A 15641-nucleotide genomic window follows, 5' to 3' on the forward strand; every position below is an offset into this window, starting at 1 on the left:
GGAAAGCCTTGATATGAGGCAGTTAGTACATCGCTCAGACTAAAGGTCTTACTTTATATATGTATTTATGATTCATACCATAATATAGACGATTACTCAGGGATTCATAGTTATGCTGTACCAACTACCATGGCCAAATATAGTTAAGACACATCTGCTGTTCATAGATCTTCCAAGACAGTATACACATAATAGCCAATAGCTAAACAGTAGGGGTCAGTGAGAAGCCACCCTGATATAGGCTCTTTGAGGTTGCTTGATAGGGCATATAATATTTCAATTCACTACCTACAGCCATTCCACTCTATATATTATCTAATATTACCTAAATGCCTATTAACCCAGGACCGAAGTGCAGAGAGTCACATTTTTTTTTTGTATCAGGGCTCTGTCGTGTATCTATTGAAAGGAGATAAATAAGACCCCACTTATTATTATATCCTCACATGTATCATATATAATTTTTAGGCAGGTTTACTGGGTTTCAGGGTTGATATCCTTGTGTCCCCAGTACCTGCTCATTTAAAAGTAGAGATAGGGGTTACTAATCCCTCAAGACTAAAGGTTTTAGACTAATACTGCGCTCTATGCATATTTCCGGTGCTATATTTGGTTCTATTTATGTGACTATTTTACATGCACAACTTCCAGGCAGGTTAAAAATGGTTTAATCCTTAAGAGGCTGAGAGAGTTGAGTTGTTTTATAATAGTTACTGGCCTATATTACAATAGGATATACTAGTGTCATAATTTATAATACTGTATGACTCAAATTTACAGTGAGATTACTGAAGGCACTACCTATCCCTGCTGATGTATCTGGAACTCATACAACCCTCAAGTTAAGATCCGCAAAAATATATCTGCCCTCACATGTACTGGGTATTATCTGCAGACAGGTTATACTTTTCTTATGCTAAACTCCTTGGGTTTACAGTACCTACTCCTTTACTCTCAGAGTTTAAGATTCCCAAGCTTTGCATGTCCTTGATGTTATATTAGTTATGTTGTTACGTATATAATCCTTAAGCTAAGATTTATCTACATATTTGAGATACTCATATAATCCTTGAGCTAAGACTCACTAGTATAATTGCCTTACACTCAACCATAATCTATCTGAATTGAGGCTATTACTGTGTGCTCTTCTTATCATTACCCTAGCACCTTTAGCCTCAGAACTGAGGTAACAGTGAGACGTATCCTTATTACCAATGTCTGGATCTACATCTCTTATACATTTATAGCCGGGACCTCCAGTGGCGTAAACCCACATGTACTATACATATTGTTCAGCTAGGTTAAAGAAGATTTATTGGCAATAATTATGGGGACTTTATATTTTTATACTGTAATATATAATAACCTGCACTCCTCCAAAGGACGGATGAGGATCACATATATTCCCATCCCAATAACTACGTTATAACTCATATTTCTTTTCACATAGTACCCCATATCTACTAACCTGATATACTGATTAGCGGTGCCCCCCACCCCCACCCCCCCTCTATTTCGAGCGGCTTTCGCCCGCTGCATCCCCCCCCCCCCATAAAACTATAAAGCTAACTCCCCCTGGCCCTAATTTTACTTGAACAGATTCTCTACTCTACTTTTTGTACGGCTCAGGGAGGACCATTTCTGTTTTTACTGCCTTTATTATAAAACTGAAGTCCTGCTATAGATTGCCCAACTTTTATAATTCTGTTTGCGCTATATGACTATATAACGCCCTTTTTACAGGGTGCCTTTTTGTAAATTCTTGACTAACGATACTGTTTATGCACATCTTTGTAAATGTCTTGGGGCATACCCTTTCTGTTGTATATGTTAATGACTTCAATAAAAAATTATTTTGAAAAAAAAAAAAAGTGATAAATTCAAGTAAACTTTCCTTTTAAATTTCCAAATACTTCCCACAAAGCGAAAAGACGTATGTTAAATAAATTAATCAGATAAGAAGAAAACCCACAGAGAAGTGCGTAAACACAGTCACAGTCCCTCCGAGGAAGCGTATGTGAAATGCGGCCACGTCAGGAGACTTTTTGTATTTTAACTGCTCACCCGTTGTTGTAATTTCTAAACTTAAAAATGTTGTATCAGCTACAGTAGCTAACTACCGCTAGGAATCTTCTTTATACTTATTATTCCGGTACTCTCCTAGTACCGATGGTACCAAGAGCACTGTGACTGTGTTTATTTAATTTAAAGAAGCCTATAGCATAAGCCAGGCGACCGATTGTATTTACTTAAAGGCACAGTACTCGTTTGGTTTTCAACATTTATTAAGCATCCTTCCCTTGTAATATACCAGGCAAACACTGCTCTATTATAGTATAATCTACCTTCCAATACTACAAATCATTATTATTGCACTGGTGGTGAAGTGTTTTTAAATGTGTGTGTGAGCAGCAAGAAACTGTTACTATTTACTGCCTTTTTTACTTTGACTCATTAAAAGTTATATTTTATTGCACCACAACTATTTTCCTTCTCACAGATAGTGCATAAAAGCAATCTTGTTTGCGCATACTCACTTCTCTGTGGGATTTGTTCTTATCTGATTTTTTTTTTTTGCTTAAAGCACTACTACTTATGCTGACCCATATACTTATTTAACAATGGTCAATAAGTAGAGACCTATTACTTATACATTTTTCTTCTCCTTTTCTCTTGTTTCCAATGTGTTAAATAAAGTTACTGTTTCTCCAATGTAACACATATAAAAGTGGGATGTTTATCCAAAGTGTGGGATTGCTGCTTCTCTGAATAAAGTATCCGTAGGCTTATAAGCTGAAAACACAAAGCAGACAAGAGATGCACACTTCCAACTCCTGTTAAAGGGACTGGAATTAAACGCATAGAGTTTTGTCCTCACCAGGCTTCTATAGCATCTTAGAAGCCAGTGTACCTGAGGATTGTTTTATCTGCTGTTTCATTTTGGACAACAAGTATTTAGAGCAAAATGAAAGGAGTGTACTGAGCTCCCAACGCTGCACTGAGACAGCGAACAAGTGGGGACGGTGCTTCCATCTAACCACTGTGGTCAGACTCATCCATACATGACACATGCAAAGAGCCCCCTGATTGACTCTGTCTACAAGCTTATTGTTCACTTTTATCTAGTGACTGTCTGTCTATGTTTAGGAACACCAGAAATAAATGGTTGACTTTTAACATGAGTCGGAGGTGCACATCTCTTGTCTGCTTTGAGTTTGTAGAATGCAATCACCCCATTTTTTTCAAGGGAATTACTGGATTACTACTCCCAATATTGTTTTTTTTCTTCAGAGTTAAACTATATAAGTTTGTAATAAAAAATGTCCGATTGTTGTTATATAGGCTGCCTAAAGTCCCAATGTCATCCATGACTCCCTCCCACAGTACAAAATTGATTATCCATAGTGTGATCTGGAGAAGACTTGACTATACACTAGGAACCATTCAAAGAATCTAGGAGATACAATTTACAAGGAAATTCTTTGTGAACTTAATATGTATAACTCAGAGGAGAAAACGGGTGATGCAGTTGCATCTCCTCACCAGCAACCCCACTCTATTAAAAGGGACACTGAACCCAAAATGTTTCTCTCGTGATTCAGATAGAGCAGGAAATTTTAAGCAACTTTCTAATTTACTCCTATTAACATTTTTTTCTTTGTTCTCTTGCTATCTTTATCTGAAAAAGAAGGCATCTAAGCTTTTTTTTTTTTTTGGTTCAGACCTCTGGACAGCACTTTTTTATTGGTGGATTAATTTATCCACCAATCAGCAAGAACAACCCAGGTTGTTCAACAAAAATGGACTGGCATATAAACTTACATTCTTGCATTTCAAATAAAGATACCAAGAGAATGCAGAAAATGTGATAATAGGAGTAAATTAGAAAGTTTCTTAAAATTGCATGCTCTATCTGAATCACTTAAGAAAAAAAATGGGTTCACTGTCCCTTTAATTGTATCTGACCATCCCTAGCTGCTGCATCAAACTGGAAAATCTCCTGGTGTCCTGGTAAGCCAATCAAACCTTGACTGATAAGCCAGCCACAGCAAGAGGCTCATACCACTGGCAAGATCCTTTATAAACTCCACTTGCACTAAGACCAATCTCACCCTAAATATCCAGTAAATACATACTGTATATATATATTTTTTAAATGCAGATGACTTACTGTTCAATCTGTTCAGTGTGATTATTCTGTGTTTTGAAAGCTTTAAGGTGAATTATAAAGTCATTATTAAATACATAGAATTCATTAAAATTAAATCCAGAATTTTAAACTATTTAATTATATTGCTGGAAAGTCCCTGGCATTTTACAGTTATAAAAAAACAAAAACAATTTTGACATGTTTAAGGTATTTTGCTGCATAATTTGAAGACAATAAAAAGTCTGTCACACAAATGTAATGAACCACTGATTTATGTTAAAAAAAAAAAAAAAAAGAATATTAGCTGCAAAAACATGTCCTGCCAGATAAATATGCGCTTTAAAACAACAACCTCAGATTTGTGCTTTTTAGTTTAAAGCAAAACAAAAAAAATATGTCAAGAAATTGTTGACTTGCCAAGAAAACACACAAACAAATGAAAGGACTTACCATAGATTGTAGGCAAAAAAAAGCTACAAAACAAATCAAATTGTAATAATTATTTGTTTAGATGTTTATCTTTTCAGGAAATATTTGAATGAAGTAAGCTTTTTTATATTACATTTATAATATTCCGAATTCAGCAAAAATAGCAGATACATTACATCTTGAAACAATTTGAGCAAAAAGAAAAAAATGATTTCCATAGCTAGCACACAATTACTAACAAAAAATGTTGCTTGTACAATTATTGTTATAAATTCCATGATGAATGTATCAGATTTAAATGTGGATTTAGTTGTATCAAACACTGCACAATCATGATTATTAAGTATTATTATTTTGTGTTTAATATAAACTCATTACAAATAAATAATAAAAATGCTTATTATATTTTGTTTCATGCTACAATGCTCACCAGGCAAACACATGCTGTTGAGGTGTTCTGGGGAATATATCCCAGGTTTTGACACTCTTCCTTGAATATGTGATAAATGACTGCTATGCTTTAAGTTAAAGACTGGCAAATTAACAGTTAATTAGGAGTTGATAAATGGCAGATCCTCGCAGTGCTTATGATTTAGACTGTTCTCAGCTGCTGTTCCCCTTTTGGATTCTTAAACAGCAAGTGTTTATGTGCTTGTAACAAGTGTCTGAGAGGACTGCTATGTCTGCAGTTTCTCAGTCTTTTGAATTGCTATCATGTTTCTCACCCAACTCCCTCAATCTCTCAGCTTTTTAAGAGATGGTTTATCAGATTTTAATCAAATTAGTAAAACAAACGTTTTAGAAGTTAAAGGCAAACCGATGTATACTTGGGTTAAAGGGACATAAAACCATTTTTTTATCCTTTATAATTCAGATAGAACATACAAGTTCACTTTCCTATTAACTTCTTTTATCAAATTTGCTTCGACAGCAATGCACTAAAGGGAGTTAGATAGAAACATGAGTTAAGCCAATGACAAAAGGCATATATATGTAGCCACCAATCACTGTATTGCTGCTCCTGAGCCTACCTAGATATGCTTTTCAACAAAAGAATCAAAAAGAACAAAACAAATTAGGTCATATAAGCAAATTAGAAAGTTGTGTATAATTGCATGCTGTATCTGAACAATAAATGTTTTAATTTTACTGTTCCTCTAAACTAAAACTTTGTGCAGGGTCCAATCATTCTAAGTTTCTGATATTGAGCAGATGAAAAAGCAGCACACAAATGTTTGTGTGTATATATACAGTTGTGTTCAGTTGAGAAGGGCATTGCTGCCCTAGATAGGGTTGCCACCTCAGTCATGTTTTCCTGGACACTTATGAGTTACACATGCTGCAGAGTGTGCAGGTAAGAACATGTATTGTGTTTCTGGACAGCGCTATTGATATTCCTCCCTGCACACCCTGCAGCATGTGTAACTTATAAGTGTTCTGTATTTTAAGGGATGGGTGGCAACCCTAGCCCTAGAGATGACATTAAGTATATGCTTAACCCATTTGCAGGCATTAAACACATAGGGCGTGATTACATATGCGGCGCAGGCTTTAGTGCAACTGCCAAAACCCACGCCGCCCGTAATTTCAACTGGCACATCGTGGAATCACATAAACCCTGCCAGCAGTTCATAAACTGTCGTAAGTTGGATAAACTAACGATGTCCAGAAATGTCCGTAAATACACATTTCCTGGAGTCGCCAGTGACTTACGGAACTTTAGAAACTGCCGGCGCCTAAGAAAAAGTAAAAATATTTCAAGTCTCCTGTAAAAACCTCACCTGCCTCCCAAAAATAAGCCCAACACATAAAAACCCCTATATCCGCAATCCCCCCACATCACAACTAATAATAAAAGTATTAAGGGCAGTAAAAGAGCTGAATGCCCTTTTAAGGGCAATGCCCATACAAATGCCCCTTTAGGGGTAATGGGTAGTTTAGGATTTTTTAGTGTTAGTTTTTTATTTTTATTTTGGGGGGTATGGTGGGTGGGGGGTTTCACTGTTAGAGGGGGGGCTTAGTATTTTTTAAGGACAAGGAGCTGTTTAACTTAGGGCAATGCCCTACAAAAGGCCCTTTTAAGGGCTATTGGTAGTTTAGTTTAGATTAGGAGGTGTTTTTATTTTGGGGGTGCTTTTTTATTTTCATAGGGATTAGGTTATTTTTTTTTTTTATAATTTGATTTATTATTTTATGTAATGTTAGACTTCTTTATTTTTGTAAGTTTATTTTAATTGCAACTTAGTATTTTTTAATTTAGGTAATTGTGGTTAATTTAGGGGGTGTTAGGTTAGGGGGCTTAGTAATTTAATTGATTATTTGCGTTGTGGGGGTTTGGCGGTTTAGGGGTAAATAGATTTATTAGGTTAATTACGATGTGGGTTAATGGCAGATTAGCGGTTAATAGTTTAATTAGGTTAATTGTGATGAGGGTGAATGGCGGATTGTGGGTTAATACATTTATTAGTTTTTTTTTGTTCAGTACTCTGGACAGCACTTTTTTATTGGTGGATGAATTTATCCAACAATCAGCAAGGACAACCCAGGATGTTCACCAAAAATGGGCCGGCATCTAAACTTACATTCTTGCATTTCAAATAAAGATACCAAGAGAATGAAGAAAATTTGATAATAAAAGTAAATTAGAAAGTTGCTTAAAATGTCATGCTCTATCTGAATCATGAAAGAAAAAAAAAATTGGGTTTAGTGTCCCAATTAATATAACTGTGTTGGTTATGCAAAACTGGGGAATGGGTAATAAAGGGATTATCTATCTTTTAGATAATAAAAATTCTGGAGTAGACTGTCTTTTTAAAGGACCAGTCAACACTGTAGATTTGCATAATCAACAAATGCAAGATAACAAGACAATGCAATAGCACTTAGTCTGCACTTCAAATGAATAGTAGATTTTTTTCTGATAATTTTAAGTTATGTCTATTTCCACTCCCCCTGTACCATGTGACAGTCATCAGTCAATCACAAATGTATACATGTACCATGTGACAGCCATCAGCCAATCACAAATGCATATACGCTTAATCTGTTAAATATTGCACATGCTCAGTAGAAGCTGGTGACTAAAAAAGCTTAAATATAAAAAGACTGTGCACTTATTTTTAATGGAAGTAAATTGGAAAGTTGTTTAAAATTGCTGCTCTATCTGAATAATGAAAGTTTAATTTTACTTGAGTGTCCCTTTAAGTGTGTGAATGAAAAAATGTATCTCAGGGAGCAAAAATATAAAAAATGCATTTTATTTTAATCCTTAATAATTCAGATAGCACTTTCAATTTTAAACTATTTTCCTAGGTAATTCTGTTATCTCATTAGCATACTTAGGTAGCCTCAGAAGCAGAAGCACTAATGGGAGCTAGCTGCTGATTGGTTGCTCCACATATACATTTCAGGGTGAAGTAGTTTTGCGAATATCCCTGTTTCTTCACAAATTTGCATTTGGGATGAAACATTATGCACATGTCTAATATCTAGGAATCAATTTCTCCCCAAATAGATCAATTATGGTCCACAGTAATTATGACTCTTAAACAGCTACTCAATGCTGGTTACACACGTTCCTTTACTGGTTAGGAAGAATTCACACACTTAAAATAACTCTCCTATCTAAATGGCTTTATCTTTTTCAAGCACTACCCACCCCTCTAAACCCAACCTTCCATAAAGGGACAATCTACTCTACTGATAGCTAACGCCTTTACTACCCATTCCCCAGCATTGCACAACCAACATTGTTATATTAATATACTTTATAAGCTTTAAACCTCTACATGTCTGCCTGTTTCTAAGCCACTACTGTCAGTCTCTTATTTCAGTGCATCTTTATATCTTTTCACAGCAAGACACTGCTAGTTCATGTGAGCCATATAAATAACATTGTGCTCACTCCTGTGGAGTTATTCATGAATTAGCACTAACAGGCTAACATGCAAGTCTGTAAATAGCGCTGAAATAAGAGGGCAGTCTGCAGAGGCTTAGATACAAGGTAATCTCAGAGATAAGAAGTATATTAAAGGACCAGTCAACACAGTAGATTTGCATAATCAACAAATGCAAGATAACAAGACAATGCAATAGCACTTAGTCTGAACTGAGTAGTAGATTTTTTGAATGACAATTTTAAAAGTTATGTCTTTTTCCACTCCCACTGTACCATGTGACAGCCATCAGCCAATCACAAATGCATACACGTACCATGTGAGAGCCATCAGCCATTCACAAATGCATACACACTTATTCTTGCACATGCTCAGTAGGAGCCGGTGACTCAAAAAGTTTAAATATAAAAAGACTGTGCACATTTTGTTAATGAATGTAAATTGGAAAGTTGTTTAAAATTGCTGCTCTATCTGAATCATGACAGTTTAATTTTGATTGAGTGTCCCTTTAATATAACTGTGTTGGTTATACAAAACTGGGGAATTGGTAATAAAGGGATTTTGGAGTAGACAGTCCCTTTAATAAACTCCTGAATATCCTAGGTAAAACAAACATTATTATTCCTACATTTGCTAAAGGGCTAGGTATGCCAGACCTGAAAACGTATTGTACAGTGACTTTTTTTTACAGCGCATTATTGAATGGAGTGCTCAAAAGAATAAAAGGTGGGTCCAACTCAAACACTATATATAAGATATTCCCAATTTAGGAAGTTATTTATAGTTTCCTCTTTCAAAACAAAATTGCCAGTTACTTGTTTACCCAATCATCTATGGAACCCTTCAAATTTGGAACCACATCCTCCAAAAAACCTCAAGATATCTCAACCAATTCATCTTCTCTTACTCCTTTACTGGGACATCCTGATTACCCTCCTTGGCTTTATTCTTTTCTACAACTATCTAATAATATACACTCCTTAATTTTAAAGCTAGAACGTCCCTTGACAACCTGGGAATCAACTACTTTAAACCATGGTACAGTTACTTTCCACTAAACCCCTATCTTAACGGGAATAAACACCAAGCTATGCTAACACAGGAAGTTAGACCCTTTGAAATACTGTGCTGCTCCACTACAGGGGTCCGGCATTCTCTCTCTCTCTTTGTTATCAACTTCTTTTACAACACGCACTTAGATAACTGCTTGGCATAATGAACTCCCACAGCTTCTCTCAAAGGTGAAATGGAAAAAAGATTTTCTGAACAATGCAAAATCCTCTGTTGCTGTTAGCATCCTAGAAACTAACCTTAAATTATTACTAAGGGGGTATGTGACACCCCTTATATTAAAGCATATAATTCCACGAGCAAGAGATTGATGCTGGAGAGGATGTGAGGTTATTCTACTACATATGGGGGACTTGCCGAGGACTGCGGATTGGTGGCTGCACATATATGCCTTTGATTAATGGCTCACCTGATGTGTTCAGCTAGCTCACAGTAGTGCATTACTACTCCTTCGACAAAAAATACCAAGGAAATTAAGGAAATTTGATCTTAGAAATAAATTGGAAAACGATTTTAACAAAATGGTATTCTCTATCTGAGTCATGTTACACACATGGCCACTATACCCATAATGCCACTGTTGTTATAAATAATCACATATTGCTATGGCTTTGGAACACAAAAGGTTAATATTAACACGCCAGCTTCTAATGTCCGTACACCGTGCATAAAGGGATCAACCTAAATAAGTATTATGTATTTTGTTCTGTGGAGATAGGACAATGCTACTATAGAAGATAACAGTTATCCTCTTTTGCAGAGGGTTACATTTTATTGGTATGATTTATTTGTGTATAAATACTAAACTGAACTCTCAAGTGTGTTAGCTTTACCCCTCCTATCAAATGGCACATTCTTCATAAAATGAAGCCAGTAAATATAGAGAGATAATTGTATGTACATAAATGTCTTTGCACAATATGGAGTTTGTATTTTAAAAAGGGGTAATTCTAGTAAACACTTTTAGTACATTAAAATAAAATTATTAATCCCTAATCTGCCGTCCGCCCACATTGCCGATATAATAAACCTATTAACCAATAAACCGCAAGCCCCCCACAACAAAATATACTAAAATAACTTATTAACCCCTAAACCTCTGACCTCCCACATCACTAACTCTACATAAATATATTAATCCCTAATCCTAACCCTAAATCTAACCCTAACTGTAACGTAACCCTAAGCCTAACACCCACTAACTTAAATATAATTAAAATAAATTGAAATAAACCTTACAATTATTAACTAAATAATTCCTATTTAAAACTAAATACTTACCAGTAAAAATACCTAAGCTAGCTACAAAATAACTATTAGTTATATTGTAGCTAGCTTAGGTTTTATTTTTATTTCACAGGTAAGTTTGTATTTATTTTAACTAGGTAGACTAGTTAGTAAATAGTTATTAACTATTTAATAACTACCTAGTAAAAATAAATACAAAGTTACCTGTAAAATAAAACCTAACCTGCCTTACACTAAAAACTAGCATTACAATAAAATGAAATAAATTAAATTAATAAAATACAATTTACTTAATTACAAAAAAATAAACACTAAGTTACAAAAAAATAAAAAATGAAATTATCAAAAATAAAAGCGAATTACTCCTAATCTAATAGCCCTATCAAAATAAAAAAGCCCCCCAAATATAAAAAACCCTAGCCTACACTAAGCTGCCAATGGCCCTTAAAAGGGCCTTTTGCGGGGCTTTGCCACAAAGAAATCAGCTCTTTTACCTGAAAAAAATACAAACACAGTAAAACCAACCACGCACACAACCAAACCCCCAAATAAAAACCTATCTAAATAAACCTAAGCTAAATATTGCCCTTAAAAGGGCATTTGGATGGGCATTGCCCTTAAAGGGCATTTAGCTCTTTTACATTGCCCAAAACCCTAACCTAAAAAAAAAACACCCAAAAAACCCTTTAAAAAACCTAACACTAACCCTTGTCATCCACTTACAGTTATCGAAGTCTGGACATACATCCTCATCCAGCTGGTGAAGTTCTCATCCAAGCGGCAAGAAGTCTTCATCCAGACATCATCTTCTATCTTCATCCATCCGGCGCGGAGCGGGTCCATCTTCAAGACATGCGGCGCGGAGCATCCTCTTCTTACGGTCATCGCTGGAAAATGAAGGTTCCCTTTAAGTGACATCATCCAAGATGGCATCCCTTACATTGCTCCACATATACATTTCAGGGTGAAGTAGTTTTGTGAAAATCAAATGAATATCCCTGTTTCTTCACAAATTTGCATTTGGGATGAAACATTATGCACATGTCTAATATCTAGGAATCAATTTCTCCCCAAATAGATCAATTATGCTCCACAGTAATTATGACTCACTTTTAAACAGCTACTCAATGCTGGTTACACATGTTCCTCTACTGGTTAGGAAGAATTCACACACTTAAAATAACTCTCCTACCTAAATGGCTTTATCTGTTTCAAGCACTACCTACCCCTCTAAACCCAACCTTCCATAAAGGGACAATCTACTCTACTGATAGCTAACACCTTTACTACCCATTCCCCAGCTTTGCACAACCAACATTGTTATATTAATATACTTTATAACCTTTAAACCTACATGTCTGCCTGTTTCTAAGCCACTACAGGCAGTCTCTTATTTCAGTGCATCTTTATAGCTTTTCACAGCAAGACACTGCTAGTTCATGTGAGCCATAGAAATAACATTGTGCTCACTCCTGTGGAGTTATTCATGAATTAGCACTAACTGGCTAACATGCAAGTCTGTAAATAGCACTGAGATAAGAGGGCAGTCTGCAGAGGCTTAGATACAAGGTAATCTCAGAGATAAGAAGTATATTAATATAACTGTGTTGGTTATACAAAACTGGGGAATTGGTAATAAAGGGATTTTGGAGTAGACAGTCCCTTTAATAAACTCCTGAATATCCTAGGTAAAACAAACATTATTATTCCTACATTTGCTAAAGGGCTAGGTATGCCAGATCTGAAAACGTATTGTACAGTGACTTTTTTTACAGCACATTATTGAGTACTCATGAGAAGAAAAGGTGGGTCCAACTCAAACACTATATATAAGATATTCACAATTTTGGAAGTTATTTATAGTTTCCTCTTTAAAAACAAAATCGCCAGTTGCTTGTTTACCCAATCATCTAAGGAACCCTTCAAATTTGGAACCACATCCTCCAAAAAACCTCAAGATATCTCAACCAATTCAATTTCTCTTACTCCTTTACTGGGACATCCTGATTACCCTCCTTGACTTTATTCTTTTCTACAACTATCTAATAATATACACTCCTTAATCCCAGATTAAAGGGACAGGGACAAACAAAAGCTTGCCATTTCTGACATTTGCTGTCACAGAGATGACATGACCATGGGGGTACTTTATTGGGCATTGCTGGTTTGCCTGACTCCTGAGGCATCCAGTGATAGCCCAGTGAGCTTGATACCAGCATGCAAGTACCTAGGCTGTATTTTATGTATACAATGACTGGCTGTCACAGCGATTCTATACACAGTAACATTCATAGTTGACTGTTTCTGCACTGTTGCTGGATAGTCTAACATGCAGGCATCCAGCAACAGCACAAAGTACATACTGTTCACGAGACCTGTGCTACATCTGCCCAGAAAGTTTGCACCATACAAGGTGCAGTGCCCATCCTTAAGGGCATAACCAGTGGCATTCTATGGGGTTGCTAGCACCCCCATAGAACTGTGAAGGACTCTGCCAAGCAGCTCCATATATTATGTTCGCTACCATTGTTAGCCCCAAATTTTTTTTGCATTGGTGATGCCTCAATTTAAATGATGCAAACCACTGAAAATGTCAGGCTCATGAAGCATTTTTAGATATACGGCACATTTACATACTCAATTAAAGCTCTGATCGAAAACAGTGAGAGCTTTTACTAGAAACATGTTTGCTAAAACAACTACAGTATATTGTGCAAATGCTTCTATTCAAACTATAATTGTGCTTATTAATATTTCCATTTTGTCTGGAGTGCCCCTCTATATTTATTAAAATAATAAAATACCTGAATACAGATTTTTTTAAATTCAACTTAAAAACAAAGTCAGATTAAAAATATAAATGATATGATCTATAAAACAAAATTTGTATTCTCACAAAGTAAATTTCACTCATTTTTTTCTTCCCTAGGGCACATGAATAAGCAGTGTTAAAACATCTCCAAGTACAAGTGGGAATTAGGATAAACGCTTCTGCTTTGCAGATAAACCAACATCAAAAACTCACAGAACATCAAGACCCCTGACTTAATATTCTGCATTTACGGCATTTAAACTAGATTTCAGTATTTTGACATTATAGCATTTTATCAAATAGGAATCTAAATAAATTTGGAATATTAATTTTCTAAAAACTATTTATTAATAGAAGGGCTCACAAAAGAGATTTCTGCGCTGATTTAAATTCACTTCTCATTCACTTTCTGTTTATCAGACCCGGACTATTAAGACAATAAAATTAGTTTTTACAGTGTGAGATATAATAAAGGAGATTTTAATTTGATTTATTTACTGATCATTTAAATAACAAATGCTGGAATTAACCTACATTTTCTCCCAAATAATTCAGGACATGTATTAATAAGGTTTTTTCCTATGTATACACATCTGCCTAATTACATATAATATCATTATATAAGAGAAACCTTTTCAGCACATTTACATGTATTTGTTTTGGTGGCAATTATAAGTAGAGTAGAGCATTCTCAATACATCTGCACAGACATAAAAAATTGTTTAAGACAAATAATTTGTCACAAAAAAAAAATCCATTAGTCCACTTTTTCCTTAGGGAAAGATCTTCAGTGCAACAGCAGCTTAACTGTAAATAAGGTAAATGTAGCAGCTAGTGCTATCGCTATAAGCCAACATCAGCACAATTTTCTTTTTTTAAATGTAATCAATAAAGGCCAAGAAGAAGGCCTATCCTGTCTTGTGAGTAAAAAAAAATATATATATATATATATATATATATATATTTAATTTCATTTAAGTGTAAATATTATATATATATATATATATATATATATATATATATATATATATATTTACAACAATTTATTTAATTTAAGAGTACATATTATATACAGTATATATATATATATATATATATATATATATATATATATACATACACGTCACACACACACACAGAAGCGCACTCTCAGGAATGATCACCAGCTCAATAACTTGTTAGCCTGTTCTATAGCGATTTACCACCTGAGTGCAGCTTCTTTTTAGCCCAGTAATGCTTTTCACAGAGAACTTTCCTGTAGTATATCAGTCTGAACCCGTCTATTACGGTCAGTCCAGCGCCGAAATACCAGACAATTCCTCTCTGAAAAAGGAACACAGCAACCCCAGATGATCGTTTTGGCCTTCATTGGGCCTTGACAGTGATGTGTAGCCGTATTCCTCTTAGCACACTGAGCAAGGAGTCCACGTCTGGTTGCCCCTTCTTAATACGCACAGAGAGAAGCGCATTCATAGGAACAAACAGCCAGCTCAATAACATTGTTTGCCTGTTCTATGTAGATTTACCACCTGTGTATATATATATATATATATATATATATACTGTATATATATATATATATATATATATTTATTTACAAACTCAGAAACACATTTAATATCATGCAAAGTTTGCTAAATCTGAAAAAGCTGCAAGTTGTAGGGATAAGGTATACAATTAAATTAGAAAAATAGTATACTTTTTTGACCAATGGGCAATATTTCGATCTGCAATTTGAGCAAACAGAACCATTCTCTGATTCATAAATTAACACATTTTCTTTTTCTTTTTGTTTCCTTTTTTTTTATGTCGCTCTTTAGCAGTTTATCGCCAAGTTGATGTAAGATCTGAAGTAGTTCAGGTTTTGGAGAAATTTTTGAAAAACCCAATTAATTTTTATCCTATGAGTCACTAAAAGGATTTTACTCACGTTTGCACTGTACCTGGAAAAGTACTGGCTTATGTCAAGGGGAATCAGGATTGAAAAAAAAGGAAACATTTATGGTATCAAGTAATGACCAGCACATTTAAGTGG

The sequence above is a fragment of the Bombina bombina genome, chromosome 7 (assembly GCF_027579735.1).
Source record: "Bombina bombina isolate aBomBom1 chromosome 7, aBomBom1.pri, whole genome shotgun sequence".
NCBI lineage: Eukaryota > Metazoa > Chordata > Amphibia > Anura > Bombinatoridae > Bombina > Bombina bombina.